The sequence below is a fragment of the Gopherus flavomarginatus genome, chromosome 3, assembly GCF_025201925.1.
Source record: "Gopherus flavomarginatus isolate rGopFla2 chromosome 3, rGopFla2.mat.asm, whole genome shotgun sequence".
Classification (NCBI taxonomy): domain Eukaryota; kingdom Metazoa; phylum Chordata; order Testudines; family Testudinidae; genus Gopherus; species Gopherus flavomarginatus.
The window spans coordinates 75,348,514-75,366,414 of NC_066619.1; positions in this window are offsets into that span (position 1 = coordinate 75,348,514).

Below are 17,901 nucleotides of genomic sequence, written 5' to 3' on the forward strand. Positions count from 1 at the left end.
CTGCAATAAATAAATATTTTAAGGATTTTTTTTCTCCCAATTTGCGACATAGGGTCAAGATGACCTACTCCTCAATTAAACACATCCGCCAGCAGCAAGAGCTGCAATGCTAGAGACACCTAACGCGAATATACATCAAGGTTGCTTAGCCGGAAATTCACGTAGAGTGGAAATATCACAAGCTGATACATGTCAAACAGTCATTTCAACATGTCGCAGGTAGACAGTTAAGAATCAAGCGAATACTATGGAAAATTATGCTTCTTAGTGGCAAAGAATAAAGTTTTTCACCATTATAAATCCAAAATGTGAGTGAGTATCTTTAAATGTTATTAAACCTTAGCATTATTATTGGGGCTGCATAAATTATGAACTTTTCTTTGTTAAAACTGGTTCACATGTTATAAGTAAGGTCCACAAAAGAAAAGTAACAGCTTTAATGCTTAATAGACTACGAAAGTGATGACGTCATACTTCAAGCAGGTAACTGTGAGGAAGAAAATGACTTTCTAAATAACCAGTGTCGGGTTATAATGTCGAAAAAGGTAATTTTGTTTCCATGTAAATGCTGTAACTACCTGTTTTAATAGGTAACTGAGTATGTTACTAACTACTGAACCTTTAAGCAGTGAAAAGACGTGTTGGGATGGCTGCAATGTGGTTTAGATCACCAACCATGTGGTGGGTGTGTCAGCCATACTTAACGCTTTAATGCTTGCAATCGGGAGTACAGTATATAATATTCAAATACCCCATTGCAGAAAGAGGAAAAAGAAAACCCTGAGGAGCTGAGTATCATAAATGAAAGGTTGAGAAGGAAAAAGGACCTAGCAAAACAGCAGGGATCCTGCCTGAAATATCTTCTCTTTAATCCAAATAAAGATGGAAGCAGTTCACAGCATCCAGGTGAAGGAATTTTACTTGGAGAGAAGGTTAGTTAACATCTTCATGGAAGCAGTTTGGATCATCAAGATGAAGGTGGCTCACATCCACACAAAAGGAGTTTGGAAACTCAAGATGATGGAAACTTACTTGTAGATGAAGGCAGCTCACAGCATCAGACTGATATGGATATAGAGAAAATTCATTCACCTTCAGAGACACATGCAGAAATTGAAGTAAATGAAGTAGAAGGAAAAAAGGATGAGAAAGTTACAAACAAGTTACAGTATGGGGACACAGCTACATGGCCCAGATATGACAGTGTGCAGCAAATTCTCATCAAACACGGACCTGAACAAGTTCATCAATTTCTCTTCCCTAAGGATGGAAATAAAAGAAAATTCTCTTCTCAGCATTACAAGAGGAAAATCATTAATGGGAAGAAATTCATTGAAAATGATTACAATATTCAGTGCCAAAGGATTCTGTTTCGCTTTTGCTGCAAGTTGTTTAGAAAACAAGCAATTGGTACATTTACTGAAAATGGTTCAGAGGACTGGAAAAACAGATCTTCAATTCCCTCTTTACATGAAAGTACAGAACATTTGGAATATATTCAAAATTGGAAAGAACTTGAATTATAATTGAAAAAAGGAAAGACTATCAATGAAGAAAATTTACGTGTGATCAAGGAAAAAGAATATTGGCAACAAATAGAGTGTCTGACTGCTTTATTGAGAGTTCTCAGTGGGAAAAATTTAGTATTCCACAGCTGTGGTAGAAATGAAAAATTATACACTCCAGGTAATGCAAACTTCTTAAAATTTATTGACTGACTAGCTTTGTTTGATCCAATCATGAAGCAGCATCTATGTAAAATAACTGATCTTGAAACAGGTTCATTACTTAGGAAAAAATATGCAGAATGAACTGATTCAAATCCTAGCAAATGCCATTAAAAAGAAAAAATTGTAGAAGATGCCCATTCTGCAAAATGCTTTTCAATAATACTGGATGTGAGTCATGTTGAACAAATGATGATCATTCATTTTGTGGATATGGAAAAGTCTGCCAAAGATAGTATTTAAGTGCTCATAAAAAACGTTTTTTGGGTTTTGAACCACTGAAGAAGACGACCGGAGCATTTATGACAAACTATTGTAAAAGAGTTTGAAACAATGTCATTATCTGTGGAAAACTTACATGGTCAAAGCTATGATAATGGGAGTAATATGAAGGGTGAAGACAATGGTGTGCAAAGGAGAATGATGGGAATCAATCCTAGGGCCTTTTTCATTCCTTGCAGTGCGCATTCTCTCAATTTGGTTGTCAGTGATGCTGCTTGATGCTGTTTGGAGGCAAGCAGTTTATTTGGCCTGGTGAAATGTGTTTGTGTGTTTTTCCTCGGGCTCAACACGCTGTTGGGAGATTCTGACTTGCTATGTGAATTCTCTAACTGTGAAACCACTTAGTCAGACAAGATGGGCGAGTCACATTGATGCTTTGAAGCCTCTTCGCTGTGAGCTTGAAAACATTTATGATGCCCTAATTGAAATTTCTACTATTTTTACTGATCATCTGGCAATAGGGCACATTCAGATGCAGAAGCTTTTGCAAATGGCCTTTCCAAATTCAAATTTGTGACTTCATTCATTTTGTGGTATAATATCCTTTTCGAGATTAACCTCACAAGTAAACAACTTCAGGAAAAGAACTTGAACATACATTCTGCTTTTCAAAAACTGCAGCAAACTAAAAGTGTTCTGGAGGAATTCAGAGTGATGAAAGGTTCGAAAGAACACTGGTAGATTCTCTCAAGCTTGCTGAAGAAATAAACTTTCCAACAGAATTTGAACCAGAGCCAGTTTCCATTCGGCAAAAGAAACAGCAGTTTTCATATGAAGGATGAGAGACACCCATTCAGAACCCAAAACAAAGGTTCAAAGTGAATTTCTACTTCACAGTCCTTGATACTGCTATTCACTCAGTTGATGAAAGATTTCAACAGATGCAGCAGCTAGAGTCAGTATTTGGCTTTCTATATGATATCCACAGCTTGCAAAAGAAAACAGCAAAACAGAATTTTGTATAAAACTGGAGTCAGCATTGACTCATGAAAATTCATGAGATATGGACACTACAGATTTGTGTAGTGAGCTTCAGGCTTTTTCAAGACGACTTAAGAAACATTCCACTCCTGAAGAAGTACTGAAGTTTGTTTGTGAAAATAAACTCAGACACTTTTCCAAATATTTTTATAGCTCCATGCATTTTTTTAACTTTGCCAGTTTCTGTAGCTCGTGGAGAACGTAGCTTCTCAAAGTTAAAATTGATAAAAACATATCTGCATTCAACAATGGTGCAAAAGAGACTTGTTGGACTTGCCACAATGTCAGTAGAGCATGAATTAACTAGAAAACTGGATCTAAGAACTAGTGACAAAATTTTCAAAACTTAAAAACAAGAAAAGTCATGTTTTAAGAGCACAGAGTGTTTTTTATTCGGAGTGTTTTGTAAATACAGGTGAAAGTTCATTGAAGAGTTTTATTTCTTTCTATATTGGATGTGGTGGTAATGGAAGTTAAAGCAGGATAGCATAATGGATGATTTGGGATTTGTAATAAAATTATTAATATTTTAATGCATTTTTATTTGAAATCAGACAAATATCATCTAGCTCTTGTGTACAAATCTATTCTGAAAATTTCATGTCTATTTTATCTGATCTCAGAAACATTGGCTGGACAGGTGGATGGACAAAATTAATAATTAAGGCTCTGTTTAAAAAAAATGCTCAAAAACATTAAAAAGGAAAAAAGGGCAAAATGTTTCCCAGTTTACCAAAAACTTCAGCCTAAATCTGTACTTGAGGTTTAGGGGTGGGAGGGCGCCAATTGCATGGTTCTCCTAGGGCACTAGTTGCTTGCAGCTAGTCTAGGGCCTCCCCTGAAAATGCATGTCATTAAAATTTCTTTTCAAGGTCAGTTACAGCTATAGACATTTTCTCTAATCTCAAATATTTTGGTATACCTCAAAGTTTGCTATGACTTCCAAGGAAAAACAATCATATGCTAATGACCTACCTAATCATAATTGGATAATGTATAAAATAATCATAGAAGGAAACAGAATTGCAACAGTTATGGTTTTCACAAATGCAATTAAAAGGCCATTTACCTAGTGTTTAAAAAAATGACTTGCTTATTCCCTAGAATATCCTTGTACATGCACCCTCTCTTTCTTGGAAAGATCTGTGTGGCTCAGTATTTCTATGGATGATATTGCTATGACGTTCCAGTAGATGCAACTTTAATAAGTATCACAACATTGGAGGATCCTTAAAGACTTATTCCTCAGTACTTGCGCCACCTTACACAAGTGCTTAATTTTCAACTTAAGCATGTTCTTATGTTTTTGCAGGATGAGGGCCTTATTTTCCTAGAAACTCAACAGAATTAATTTAATGCTTAAAAGCATATTTGGAAAAATAAGTTTAGATAGATTATTCTAACTTTAAAAAGAGACTATCCTACTGCAAAAAGCATTCAGTTATATCATACCTGAACATTAAAACCATGTTTTTCAGAACTTTCGTGCCCATTTAGACAAATATTAGAGATAGCCACTAATATTAAAAAATTCTTACTGATATCAAAATGCAAATTCTGTGACAACCATCATCATATAATATTTAGTCCTGCCATGAGTGCAGGGGACTGGACTGGACTGGATGACCTCGAGGTCCCTCCCAGTCCTATGATTGTATGACAATAAAGTGTCATATCATAAACACAGAATTATACTGGATCAGAGAGGAGGACAAGCTGAGTGAGAAGAGAGGATAGTTTATGGGCCACCACTTCAGCAATTAAAAGGTAATACTGAAAACTCAATTCAAAGTAAATTACTGTTTATACAAGTGCTCTTTTAACTTTCCCCAGTGTACAAGTGCTCTTCAAAGTTGGTACAGTTGTGTACTGCACATAACTTTTTTGTTTGACAAAAGGGACTTCTTGGGTGAAAAAAAAGTGCATTCTGCTGTAAAAAAAGTTACCTAATTTAGCCTGTGTTCATTAATTGTAATTTACCTAAATTAACACACTTTAACAAGCAGAAAATTGTAATCATGTGTTCCTCTATCCTAAACCAAGGCTATATTGTTTTAATACTACAGTGTTTGTGTGTGTTGAAATATGCTTATTGGCTGATCTCAGTGTGTTTTATAGTAGTTTATCATATTGACTAATGAAATTGTTTAATCATGCATGAACTGAGAGGTGTGAAATGCTCAAAGAAACAGAAGTAAATACAAATACAGAGGAAAAAAAGGGGATTTTTCTGCTCAATGATCAAGTTACAATTTACTTGAGAAGAGCATCAAAAAGCAGGAATATAAATTTGCACTGGCAGTAAAATATAGTGTTAGCAATATCCCAATAGTTGATCAGCAAACTATTCATTGTAAACTCATTAGCATTCAGGTTCAAACCTCTCCTAGAATATGACCTGGCCCCTGTCTCAGCACATGGCACTGAATTGTAACATAAAAATGTGGAGACAGCTCATGAACTTCTTTCATGTTGATAAGCAGCAACTTACCTGAGCAGCACCTGTGACTTGAATAGAATCAGTTGGGTGAGTAACTGCTTGAGGTTCATAATATGGCGTTTCATTGAATTTAGCATTCTGTGCACAGCCCCACTGTTTATCAAATTCATCTGTGCGGTGGTCTCGACCTCACATGGTGGCTAGGACTGCTGAGTGCTAAATCTGCTGAAATTGCTTTGTGACAAAGTAATACCATATGCAGCCTCTCTCTTGTGCAAAATGAAATGTGCACTTGAGGGACTTGTGTCTGTATAATCCATTTTCCTGTGAATAGAGCCCTAAATTTTTAACCTGGATATATTACCTTCTATGTGAATCCCTGAACACACCAATTTTTAACTCAGACTTTATAATAACCAATATTCCACAGTTTGATGACAACTGTTCAATTTGTTATGCAATTTAAGTTTGCTGAAACATAAGTTAAAAATGTCACATATCTATACATAGAATCCTCAGAGAAATAAAAAAGGCATCTGGAAAGGTATTACTGTATTCATGGGCCAGTATGGATGGCAAAACGTCAGGCAGATTCATTAAATATACCTTTCACTTCTATTAGAATTTCTTATGGAAGAAGTTTTTTTCTAGCAGGAATTCCAGGTAAGAGTGAGACCAGCTACAGTGGTCTGGGGGAGGGTTTAACAGTCTGTGCTAAGAGACAGAGATCGGACCCTTAGACAAATGGGGAAGACAAGATTTCCCTTGGAGACTCATTTTACCAAAACCCAAACTTACATGCCAACTAAGAACATGGGAACATAAGCCAACCACTACTGCTGGTAGTTTTCTGGTCACATAAGAAACAGGAAACAAGAACTGCTGTGTTCAAGTATTCAGTCTGTTTTTGTATTGTACCCCAGTTCAGATCACCTTTTTTTGTAATGTAGTACCATCCCTCTTAGCAAAGTCGTTTTTCACAGAACTGCATAACTAGAGAGGGTTGCCATAACTCAGGGGTTCCCAAACTTAGTTCGTGGCTTGTTCAAGTTAAGCCCCTGGCAGGCCATGAGACACTTTGTTTAGCTGAGCATCCACAGGTACAGCCACTTGCAGTTCCCAGTGGCTACGGTTTGCTGTTCCCAGCCAATGGGAGATGCGAGAACAAACCGTTTCGAGGCCCACCAAGGGCTTACCCTGAACAATCTGCAAACCAAGTCTGGGAACCCCTGCATAATCAGACCTGCAATTTATACATTGCAACACATCAAAATTATACGTTAAGTCCACTGTGACTTGTTCTTCTATATAATAAAATAGCAATCTGCTTTTGCTGATACTGGTGTTGTGTAACCATAACCTAAGATTTGGATCAGTGTGGTTGACAGCAGGATGTTTTCCTCATACACTTCAGGAAGAGTTCAGGAGAGAGTGTATCAATAATCATCATTAAAGTGTCAGTATATGCGAGCAAACACCATAAAGTTACCACAATTACTTTTTTTCTACACATAGGAGGGAACTGTATCATCTCCAATACCACCATGTGGTAACTGTTAGCAAAGGCCAATTTCTTAATGGCAACCACCCTACAAATTCCAGTTACAATCCTTTGAAGAATGGTGGAGGAATTAAGAAAGTAGGGTGGGAGCTGATAAAGCCACATCCAGCATTGCATTCTGGTAAATTCAGTTCATGCCATTTACCAGAAATTCAGTTAATGTTATTAACTGAATTCACAGCTGATATAGTCAAGGTAAAATCCTGGCCTACGTTCGAAGATTTCTGCCTCAAAAAAGTATTTGGTGCCTGGGTGCATGGTCAAGCTGCAAGAGCATTGCCTGCTGGTGATACAAACCACCATAATTGTATATCTACAAATAAAACTATGTTACCTGTTTTTCCAAAGCAAGGAGCCTCCAACTACCCAAGACTCAGTACATAAAGGATAATCTAAAGAACCCACAAGAAGACAATAAATATATCCCCATATTGTAAGTTCTTCATAAGAACAATGGATGCTCTATTGCAAGGAAGTCCTGTTAGTTATGACCCCATTTTGAAGACTAATTATTTAATACTATCAGAAGTATCATTAGAGCCTAAATTTTGGGTTAGTTGCATGGTATATTTAACAGACAACCCCTGACTACTCTCCCCTGCAAGTCCCTCTGCTTTAGCAAGATGGGAAAACATTTCATCAGGATAACAGCATGAATAATGTAATGCAATATTAATATAACTTTCACTTGAATCAAGTAACATTCTAGAACTAAAACATGCTTACATATTTCCATTTGCTAAATAAGGATATTCATTAGACAGAAATATTTATCTACTGCAATTCATTAGTTTACTAGTTTCCCCCTTGTTGCATTCATTATACAATGGTTTTCCACAAATGTTGTGTTTATTACTGTTTGCTCATGATTTTCATGGCTATCTTTTCTCTCCTTACAGACAAAAATACAGATTTATGCTCCCAGAAGTCAATGGGAGTTGCAGCTGTGTTACTAAACCTAGAATTTGTTGCACTATATTTGTGTTTATTTTAGTGGAGTTTATTTTCCCCACAAATAGATCCAGACCATGATTTTCCACTGCATTTCATCTGGTAGCAATTTACACCTATGAATAGCGGGTGTAATCTGCTTCCATTCTCATTTAGAAGCATTTTACACACACTTTACAAAGGGGTACACTGACATTATTCAGCTTCCATTATAGGAAGAGATGTTACAAGAGTGCTCTATGTCTCTATGTGTAAACAATTAGTTAACAAAAAATGTGCAAATAGATGGCATTCAAGAATATGTGGTATTGTTCCTGGGTTGTGTAAGCCCAATAAAGTTTGTTGTTGTGGTGCACTGCAAATAGCTTCCTATGCTGTTCTTTTAATAGGTGTTATCAACGCAAATGTTGTACAAAAGATTGATAGGGATATTAGATGGCCCCATGTTGACATTTGAGCTAAATTATTTGCTTTTCACTGATTTCTGATGGGCCACAGAGAGTTGACCTAAATAAATTAAAGTAGTTCCATTTCCTATAAGTTTCATCTATCAAAGTTATCTTCCGCAAAGCAGAATATAGGCAATGGGATAGAAAAGTTATAGGTTTAAATGTACCATATAAAGAAATAAAACATTAACAACAAACAAAATGCAAGGCTCCTTTGAACCCCATTATCTATATGGCTATACAAAGTGTTCTCCAGTGTGATACCAAGGAACATAAAAGCAATCCAAAGAGAAAACAGGAGGAGGAAAGGTAATTTGGAAACTACATTATTTCTTCTTCTTCATTAAAAAGTTCAAATTTTATTTGTTGAAGGAATTTTGTGCCCATGGATGGATATGAGGAAATAATTGTACTGGCTTAAGCCAGGCATAATGTCACCACACAGAGCTCTGCCTGTGCATCTCAAATTTTGACTTTCAACATGCCTATTATTTCTCTCCTGGCTTACTGATAATTATGCTGAATTTTGCCAAAAAATTACCATGAATGTGTGCCACAAGTGTGGGAATAAAGAAGAGACCAAACTATTTTCCTTCAACTAACCAATTTAGGAACCACTGCAAAACATTCTTCTACATAAAAGCCTTCCAACAAAAAGAATGACTTTCTTAACATCTACAACCCATCCTGGACAATGATCCCACACTTTCACAGGCCTTGGGTGGCAGGCCAGTCCTTGCCCACAGACAACCTGCCAACCTGAAACATATTCTCACCAGTAACCGCACACCACACCATAATAACTCTAGCTCAGGAACCAATCCATGCAACAAACCTCGATACCAACTTTGCCCATATATCTACACCAGCGACACCATCACAGGACCTAACCAGATCAGCCACACCATCACTGGTTCAATTCACCTGCACATCCACCAATGTAATATACGCCATCATATGCCAGCAATGCCCCTCTGCTATGTACATCGGCCAGACTGGACAGTCTCTACGGAAAAGGATAAATGGACACAAATCAGACATTAGGAATGGCAATATACAAAAACCTGTAGGAGAGCACTTCAACCTCCCTGGCCACACTATAGCAGACCTTAAGGTGGCCATCCTGCAGCAAAAAAACTTCAGGACCAGACTTCAAAGAGAAACTGCCGAGCTTCAGTTCATTTGCAAATTTGACACCATCAGCTCAGGATTGAACAAAGACTGTGAATGGCTTGCCAACTACAGAACCAGTTTCTCCTCTCTTGGTTTTCACACCTCAACTGCTAGAACAGGGCCTCATCCTCCCTGATTGAACTGACCTCATTATCTCTAGCTTGCTTGCTAGCATATATATACCTGCCCCTGGATATTTCCACCACATGCATCTGAAGAAGTGGGTATTCACCCACGAAAGCTCATGCTCCAAAACGTCTGTTAGTCTATAAGGTGCCACAGGATTCTTTGCTGCTTTTACAGATCCAGACTAACACGGCTACCCCTCTGATACTAGAATTACTGAAAATGTTTTGGCACCAGAACCACAGCAACTTTAGTTAACAATCTTGAAACAGTGCTGATTGGAATGGACTCCTCAAAGTTTTTACCTGTAACTGTTCTTTATTTAAAAATAAGGAGAGATTTTATTTGTACCATGACAATGATAAGACTTGCTCCACTCATTTCAAACAATAAAGAAAACAGCCTTTGTATGAACTGTGTGTCAGCCTATTTAGCTGATAACACCTACTAATTTTGGGAAACACAGATCAGTTCACCAGGAGCTGGAAACAACTGAATGACAGAATGATTCAAGATGGATGCAAATATTGTCTAATTCATAACTACATTAGAAACAGCATGAAAGCTTTCAGGCTGAATGTCTTATTCTGAATCATAGTGAGGTCTCTTCCTCCACTAAGACAGAATCTCAGTTCATTTTTTGATTTTGTAGTAAGTGAGTATAAGAAACTTTTGCATCATGTGCCAACATGGCTGTCCCTTTTGCCTGCGATAGAATAAGCCTACAGTGCTGGCTTGCACTAAAGGCATATTTCATTTCAGGGGGGAAAGAAGAATATATCCAGTTATATGGGAAGAATCAGGTGTCTCTTCCTCTTTGTTGCGTTTATTTCCTACATATCCCGATGGAAGCATTTTATCAATCACTCAAAAAATTTTTTTATCAAGCACAAACTGTAAAATGTAACAATGCCAATTATACAGAACTATTCTGTCATAGAAGTTCTTTATTCTAAATTACAGAAAATGAAAAAGGACAAGTCATATGGGTGATCAGCTCAGGCTATTTTGTACAATGTCTCTCAATGGAGCAGGAGAAAAAATTGAAGAAACAGATCTGCGGTTGAGCTAATAAAGGCGTGGGGACTACCTTCCCCTAGCCTGCACCTTCACCCCCAGCAGCTTTTCGGTGAATATTATGCAGTCAGAGGATGCTATATAGGCATAGGTTAGGTAGGCAGCTTCCTGGGGAGGCACAGCTGTCCTTGGGGGCAGATTCATGGCAAGCTGGGGTATCATCTACTCCATACTAGCCTGTCCCCGAACAGATTGTCAGTGTGCATCCTGAGATGTATTAACTGTTCCTTAATGTGCTTTGATCATTAATACAAGTACAGAGGCCTCAGCACAGACCAGATGGCAGGAGGGCCTGGCCCAGCAGAAGCACACAACTCAGCCCCTGATGGGCTCTCCCTGTAGGAGGATGAGGGGCCTGAGTAGTGACCAAGTGGCCTGCTGGTCCCCATCTTCTCCCTGCCATAGACCTCCTGCTGCTCTATGCTGCTGGAGCCTAGTTTCCCCACCTCCCCATCCCCACAGCTGCCACAGGCCCATTTTCCTTGTATCCTAACCCCTTGCCCCCATTGCCTCTCTGTGTCCTAGACCATCTGCTACCCAGGGTCCTGCCCCATTATACCATCACCCCCCTTCTCTAGCATCCTGTCTCATCTCCCCACTCTAGCTGACCCATGATCTGCTATGTTTTCCTAGCCTACCCACCTCCTCTGGCCCCTATGTCCAGTCTCCCCAGGGTCCCTGACACCCATTCCCCACCCTGTGTGCAGACTCCAGTCCCCCATATTATCCTCCCAACACACTGTTCCATCCATGTATTTCTTGCCTTCCCCCAGCTTCAAGTCAGGGACCCCGCTCCTCTGCGTTGCTCCTAATGCACTCTAGGATGCCCTTTGGATTGATGCTCAGCATTAAGGGCAAAGCCCAAATGTCGGGGGGGAGCGGTGTAGATGAATCACAGTTCTTTGGGGGTAAATCCCTAATGCAGGGCTGGGCAGGGCTGCTGGCTTCTGAGATGGCACACGCAGTGGGGGCCCTCCAAGGGAAGCCTGTTGATGGAAGAGCACACTGCTCTAGTTGCTACTCCATTACACCAAAAAGGGGATGGACGTTGGTGGGTCAGGAAACTGCAAGGGGTCACTTCTTTCAAAAAGCACAAACACAGCAAAAAGGACACCTTATAGAGGCAGGAGTCATTTAGGTCCCATACACTTTTATACTCAGACCAGGGCTGTAGCCAGGGTTAGCACCACAGTTCAATCCAGGTTGTGTGGGCTGGATTTTCTGTTGGATCTTTAGTTTCAATTAAGACAAGTTTGACTATGAAAAGTTAATAGACATTTGGAAAGAGAAAACATTGAAGGAAAAATCAGTCTGAAACTCATACTGTCATGCATCCTCATTCGCCCTCCCTGATATATTCCCCACTTTGTCCACTAAAAAGCCACCATACACAAGTGTTATTGTATCTTATACCATGCTAATTTGTCTTCTTATACTTGGTCAACTTGCAATACAGTGCTAGTTTGGTGGTCACAACACAGAGGCATGATAAGCGTGTGTGGAATCAGCAAGCCAATAGGTATAACTCAAAGTGGCACCACTATTAATCCCTTCTCTGCATCCTCAACCTCCGCAAAACCTAGCTCTGCCACTCAAGCAAATAAGGCATTGTCAAGCTGCACCACACACCTTGAGAAATGTTTTCAAACAAATGTCAGTGCTCTTACTGGACAATGTACTGATATTGAGAAGTTTGAAGTTCTTCACCTTGAGATTGATTTTGACAAGCTATATTATGGCTAATGCATTTTAAGCCAAGGAGGAGAAAATTTCAAAGGAGCTAAAATTTTAATTAAAGATGGATGGAAGTTTTCAAACAGACATTTTCACACTCGAATCTTTCACACTTGGAATTTCAATATCAAATGTATACTGTGAAAGAATTTTCAGCTTAATGAGCAAAGAAAAAAAATATAGGTGAAGTGTTGTGAAAGCAGAGTTGTGCTGACTCTTACGAATGTCAAAAAGTCTGCCAAGTTGCTGAAAGCAGCAAACAGCCCACTTATCTACTGGTTTAAGAAAGAAATGGGAGCAAAGGCAGCTACAGGAAATCCAGCTTCCATAAAATAAATACTATACCATTTACTTTAAGTCAAAATAATGCATTTTTGCTGCATCAGTCTTTTGGTGTTAGTATACTATTGTCTTTGAGTTATTTTTAAAACAATATACAAACACACACAGCTTGAACCCTATCACCCTTGTAATAATGTGGATCTTATTTTTAAAACTGGTGATTTTTCAATCTTGTTTATTTTGTAACATGTTTGAACTTTACATGCAGATGAAAGATACACTTTACTCCTTGTTTTCCACTGCAGGTAAACTGCAGAAAAACTGCTTGCTCCATAGAAAATTGAGTTTTGAAATAGCTAAGTCCTTAAGGCATTGTGTCATGTAATGAAACCTCCCAGAATACATACAACCTATGTATATGCCCACCAATTGTACCTTCCATACAGGGTGCAACCAATGTAGGGGTTTCTTTTATGGGCAATTTGGGAGGTAGTCACCTGTTTTACACAGACTCTGACAATGGAAAAATAATGGACCAGGAACAGAAAACCTTAAAGATATGGACAAATGACTGTCCATTTAAAGTACAATATGCGCACAAAGCAGTCAAACAACTGGGGTTTGTATTAGGAGGAAAACAAAGTCACTGTGCTCTGATCAGAGAGGCAGCTGATCACTTAGAGAACAAGAACATCACTCAATTAGAAGATGGTGAAATGTACCTGCTCCTGCTATTAAAGGTTTTCAGGATTGTGGAACAAACTGAAAAACCAGGTGGCTGTAATGGCATCTCTACAATCCCCTACCCAAGATTCTGATGCAGTAGGAGGAGGGGAGAGAGACAGAGAAGTGAGAGAAATTTGGCCAGGGCATTGTTATGGCACAGCATTACCCAGTTGCGGGCCTCTGGAAACAGTTGGCAGTCAGCAAAATTTAGAGCCACCTTTACACTGCTCTAATATAAAACTAGTACTTCTCAGTCCTGAGCTGTGGCAAATTCTCTTCAGCTACAGTTCAAGATTGGGACCTATCCAGCCAACAAACGGGGCCCATTTGATATAATGAATATCTGCCATATGTACCTGTAGACATATGGACTCACTCCTGCGGCACCTCCTGCTGGTTGTCCTCGGGAATTAGCTCTCTTTCCACCCAGGAGCACCCTCTGCAGGCCAGTGATCCACCTGTCTTCTGGCCCTCATGTCCCTCCCTGGACCCTAGTGCCCTTTTAAATAAACCCAATCTAGGTGTCCCCTCCCTGGGGAACCCCCAACCCACTATCCCCACTTTGCCTCAGTTTAGCTACTGCCCAGTCTCCATCTAGCCCTCATTCACTGGGGCAGATTGCAGTATCAGCCACTCATCATAGGCAAAGGAGTTTGGACCTACTGCCTTTGCCTACCCATTGGGCTACCCTGTGCAACCCCCTGTACCTCTGGGCCTTATGCTAGGCCACAGCCTAGGCCTTTCCCCAGCCCTGCTCCACTCAGGTACCCTGTCTCGAGCTCCCTGCAGTCAGGCCCATCTTCCACTACAGACAGAGAAAGACTGTTTGCTCTTGGCTTCCCTGGCCTTTTTATATAAGCCAGCAGTGGCCTGATTAGGGTGTGGCCCAACTGCAGCCACTTCCCCAATCAGCTTTTAGAGCTGCAGCTTTCAAGCCTTCCCAGGACACTTTTTAAACCCCTCAGGGCAGGAAAGGGTAACCACCTTGCTGCAGTACCCCATATCCTTAGGCTGGGGGGATCCTTTAGCAGTGGGTGGGGTTTGGCCTACCCACCTCCCAGATACCCAATAGGTACAGTACCCTATAGCAAATCAGTACAGGTGTTTGGGTTTTGGTTTCTAGTCATCCATGTTGGTGTGAGAGGCATTTGTAATGAATTATTTACAATTTCTGCATACTCCATGGCTTCACCTTGTAATATCACTGAATGAAAACATATAGATGACTATGTATGTTTTTATTCTGTTCAAGTATATGTTATATGGTACTGTACATATCTGCAATTCCTTTGTTAATTTAGAAATTACACTGATAATTTCTCCATGAATCCTTATGTTAAAGTGGAGGGTGTAGTAATATTGACAATGTTAATGTTTTGGCTTTCTTAATTTCATTGTAGTTTTTAGTCTTCTAAATCAGCTAGAGGTCACATATTCAGAGCTACTGATTTTGTGGTGAAGCAAGCATCTCTTTAGATGGCATTGACTGTGGAGAGTCTAGCAGGCTAACACAGTATGTTTTATTGTTGTTCAAATTCTTATTGGCATGCTGTATTTTTTTTTCTATCTTTCATAGTAGAGATTGATTGCTGCAGAAAAGCAACTGCAGGAAACTCCAAGTAAAGGTAAAGCTGTCAAAATAATCTAATCAATTTCAATAGATCAAAAACACCTTTCCAAACATGACTGACAAGTTTTACAAGCAAACATTAAACATTCCCACTTAGAAATAACTCAGTGAAGCAGAATTCTTTATAATTTGTTCTGTATTTGGTAGAATATTTGTTTACTTAACCCAGTAGAAGGTTATAATAGAATAGTCAAATAATTACTTCACATAATGCTCTGCCTAATTAAATGTTTAGATGTTCTTAGTAAATAACAGGTGCAAATCCTGGTACTACCCTCCTCTCCCTAACCTACTCATTATCTGTGGTATGGTTGGCTTGGTAGGATGAGGAAAACAGTATAGTTATGAGGCATGGGGGCAGTACAGCACACAGAGTTGTCTGTACCCTTTATACACACACACACACACACACACACACACACACCATACAGCCATGTTTTGTGGGTCTTAGTCTGCCACAGTGTGGGACAGCTGAGGTACTTATTGTAAGTAGAATTATTTTCAGTTAAATCTAACTGACATGATACGGAGTAATGTGCATCTCCTTGTATCAGCTTGAGGACGTTCAGTCAGCTACGCCGTTCAACCATCTGGTCTTCTACATTACTGTTCCACTGTATCTGTGGGGTGCTGGAACAATTTTTATAGTGGGGATGCTGAGAGCTATTGAACCAAACTGTAAACCCTTTATATAATGTAAATCACTTCAAGCCTGTGGGTGCAGCAGCACTCCGAGCACCCCTAGTTCTAGCAACTACGTCTGTCTTACAAATAGAAAAATTGTAAAAAATTCATGAAGCAGAGAAACCAGAAAATGGGTCAGTGATGTATTAATTTTTCAACACAAGAATGTAATTCTCGTGCACATCCTTTCCAGGACCCCTTTGAAGTAAATAGCAGTAAAACTGGAATGAGTTTGCATTTGAAATCTGCATATTACAATTTTTAATGTTGCTGCATTTGAGTACAAAGAAAATTAATGAGTCTTTTAGAACTACACAATTTTATGCTTTGCTTTGAACATGCGGTTACATGGAACAAGGTTTGTGCTAACCTAGTAGCAACAAGACAGAGTAAGCAGCAGTGTCTCAACAGTTCAAAGGAATACCATGGGGGTTCTGCAACAAAATACAAAATCCCCGTCCTTCATTACCATTGTCTTGACAGAGGCATTTGGGGGTAGGGGGTGATTATGAGGAAGGGATTAGCTTGCTTTTTTTTTTATTTAATGTGTACTTTTGAAACTCTGTAAACATCAGGATCAAACAAGTCTATGGAAAACATAACACCTTATCGGCAGCATGACCTTGAAAATGTCATCTACACTATAACAGTTCAAAGAATCTGCAGATTCATAAACTGCAGTGTGCTGCCTTTGACAACTTTATCAAATGTTTTTCTAACACACTTTTTGAAGAAGGTTAATCTACTCTCTCTTTCAATAAAATACAAAGGAAGGGTTCAGTCTACAGATCCAGTTTAAATAATCCAAAATTACAGACTAACTATACTATTGCTCTAACAGTGGGATGTTTATGTTTCAACTAAAGGATCAAAGGAAATGTAAATACATAAGGAAAAGAGATGGTTAGGTAGGGTACAGGACTGTAGGGGAAATGAGAGTAATGTGCTATACTATGTATTATATAACTTGCAGTACAAAAAAATCGCAGAGATTTAGTGGGAAATTTTTCCTCCCCATAATTTCTTCCCCAATAACATCCCCAGCCACCATAGTCTGTGCAATATTTTACATTTTGTTACAACACCACACCATGCAGAGATCAGGCAGATATGACTCACAGATAAACTCACTCACTCTACAAGTCAGTCTCACAGAAATTAAAATAGATATATTTATTTGTATTCCCTTCCCCCCTACCCCCTGCCTGCCCTTACAGGTGGGAAGCAACAGGATAAATGCAAAAAGTAATATAATTTGATTACAATTATTACCTGTAATCTAGCTCTGTCAAGCCTGGATTCTCCTCTCACTTGCACTGGTATAAAAAGGGACTAACACAAATGAATTCCATGAATTTACACTACTGTATAAATGATGTGAGATCAGAACCAGAGTCAATGTTTTTAATCCAATCACTCAGCTTTTGAGAATCCCTTCTTGCTCATTCACTCACAGACTGGGTGACATTTTTGTATGGGCAAATAAAATACTACTTATTTGTTCATTAATAGTCATAGTAGTACAGGAATTGTGACTAGATTTTGGGTCTCAGTCAGAAAATGTTCAAGATACTTTTTCCTACATACAAACATTACAGCATAGATACTTATATGCTTCATTTACAAACAAAATATGTTAACTGTCATTAATGAACAGTATTGCATTATTGTTGGGTTGAAGTTAATCTTCAGCTCCCAGGAATTTTAATTTTTTTTAAACTTTGTGCTAAATATAACCCAAACCAATCTTGTATGTCATAACCTAATCTAAGAGATGAAGCCGTCTGTAGGTTTGATAGTGTAGTTCAGACTTCTTTTCCATTTCTGCTTCCCTACTGAGACTTGGCCAGGGTGCTAACTAATACAAGTTGTAGCAATGCTTGGTTTTGTGATGAGGAAAGTTGCCAATTGGTAATGGAGAATGAACAGCCAACAGGTTTCACAGTCATCAACTATCACTTCATAATGACTTTTGCTCACTGTTATTCCACAATCGATCTATAGATGAAAGGCTCTGTAGGTCACTGAGAATCCTCTAGCCTTCCTCTTATTTTTTTCCACTGATGTCATCTGTTTAG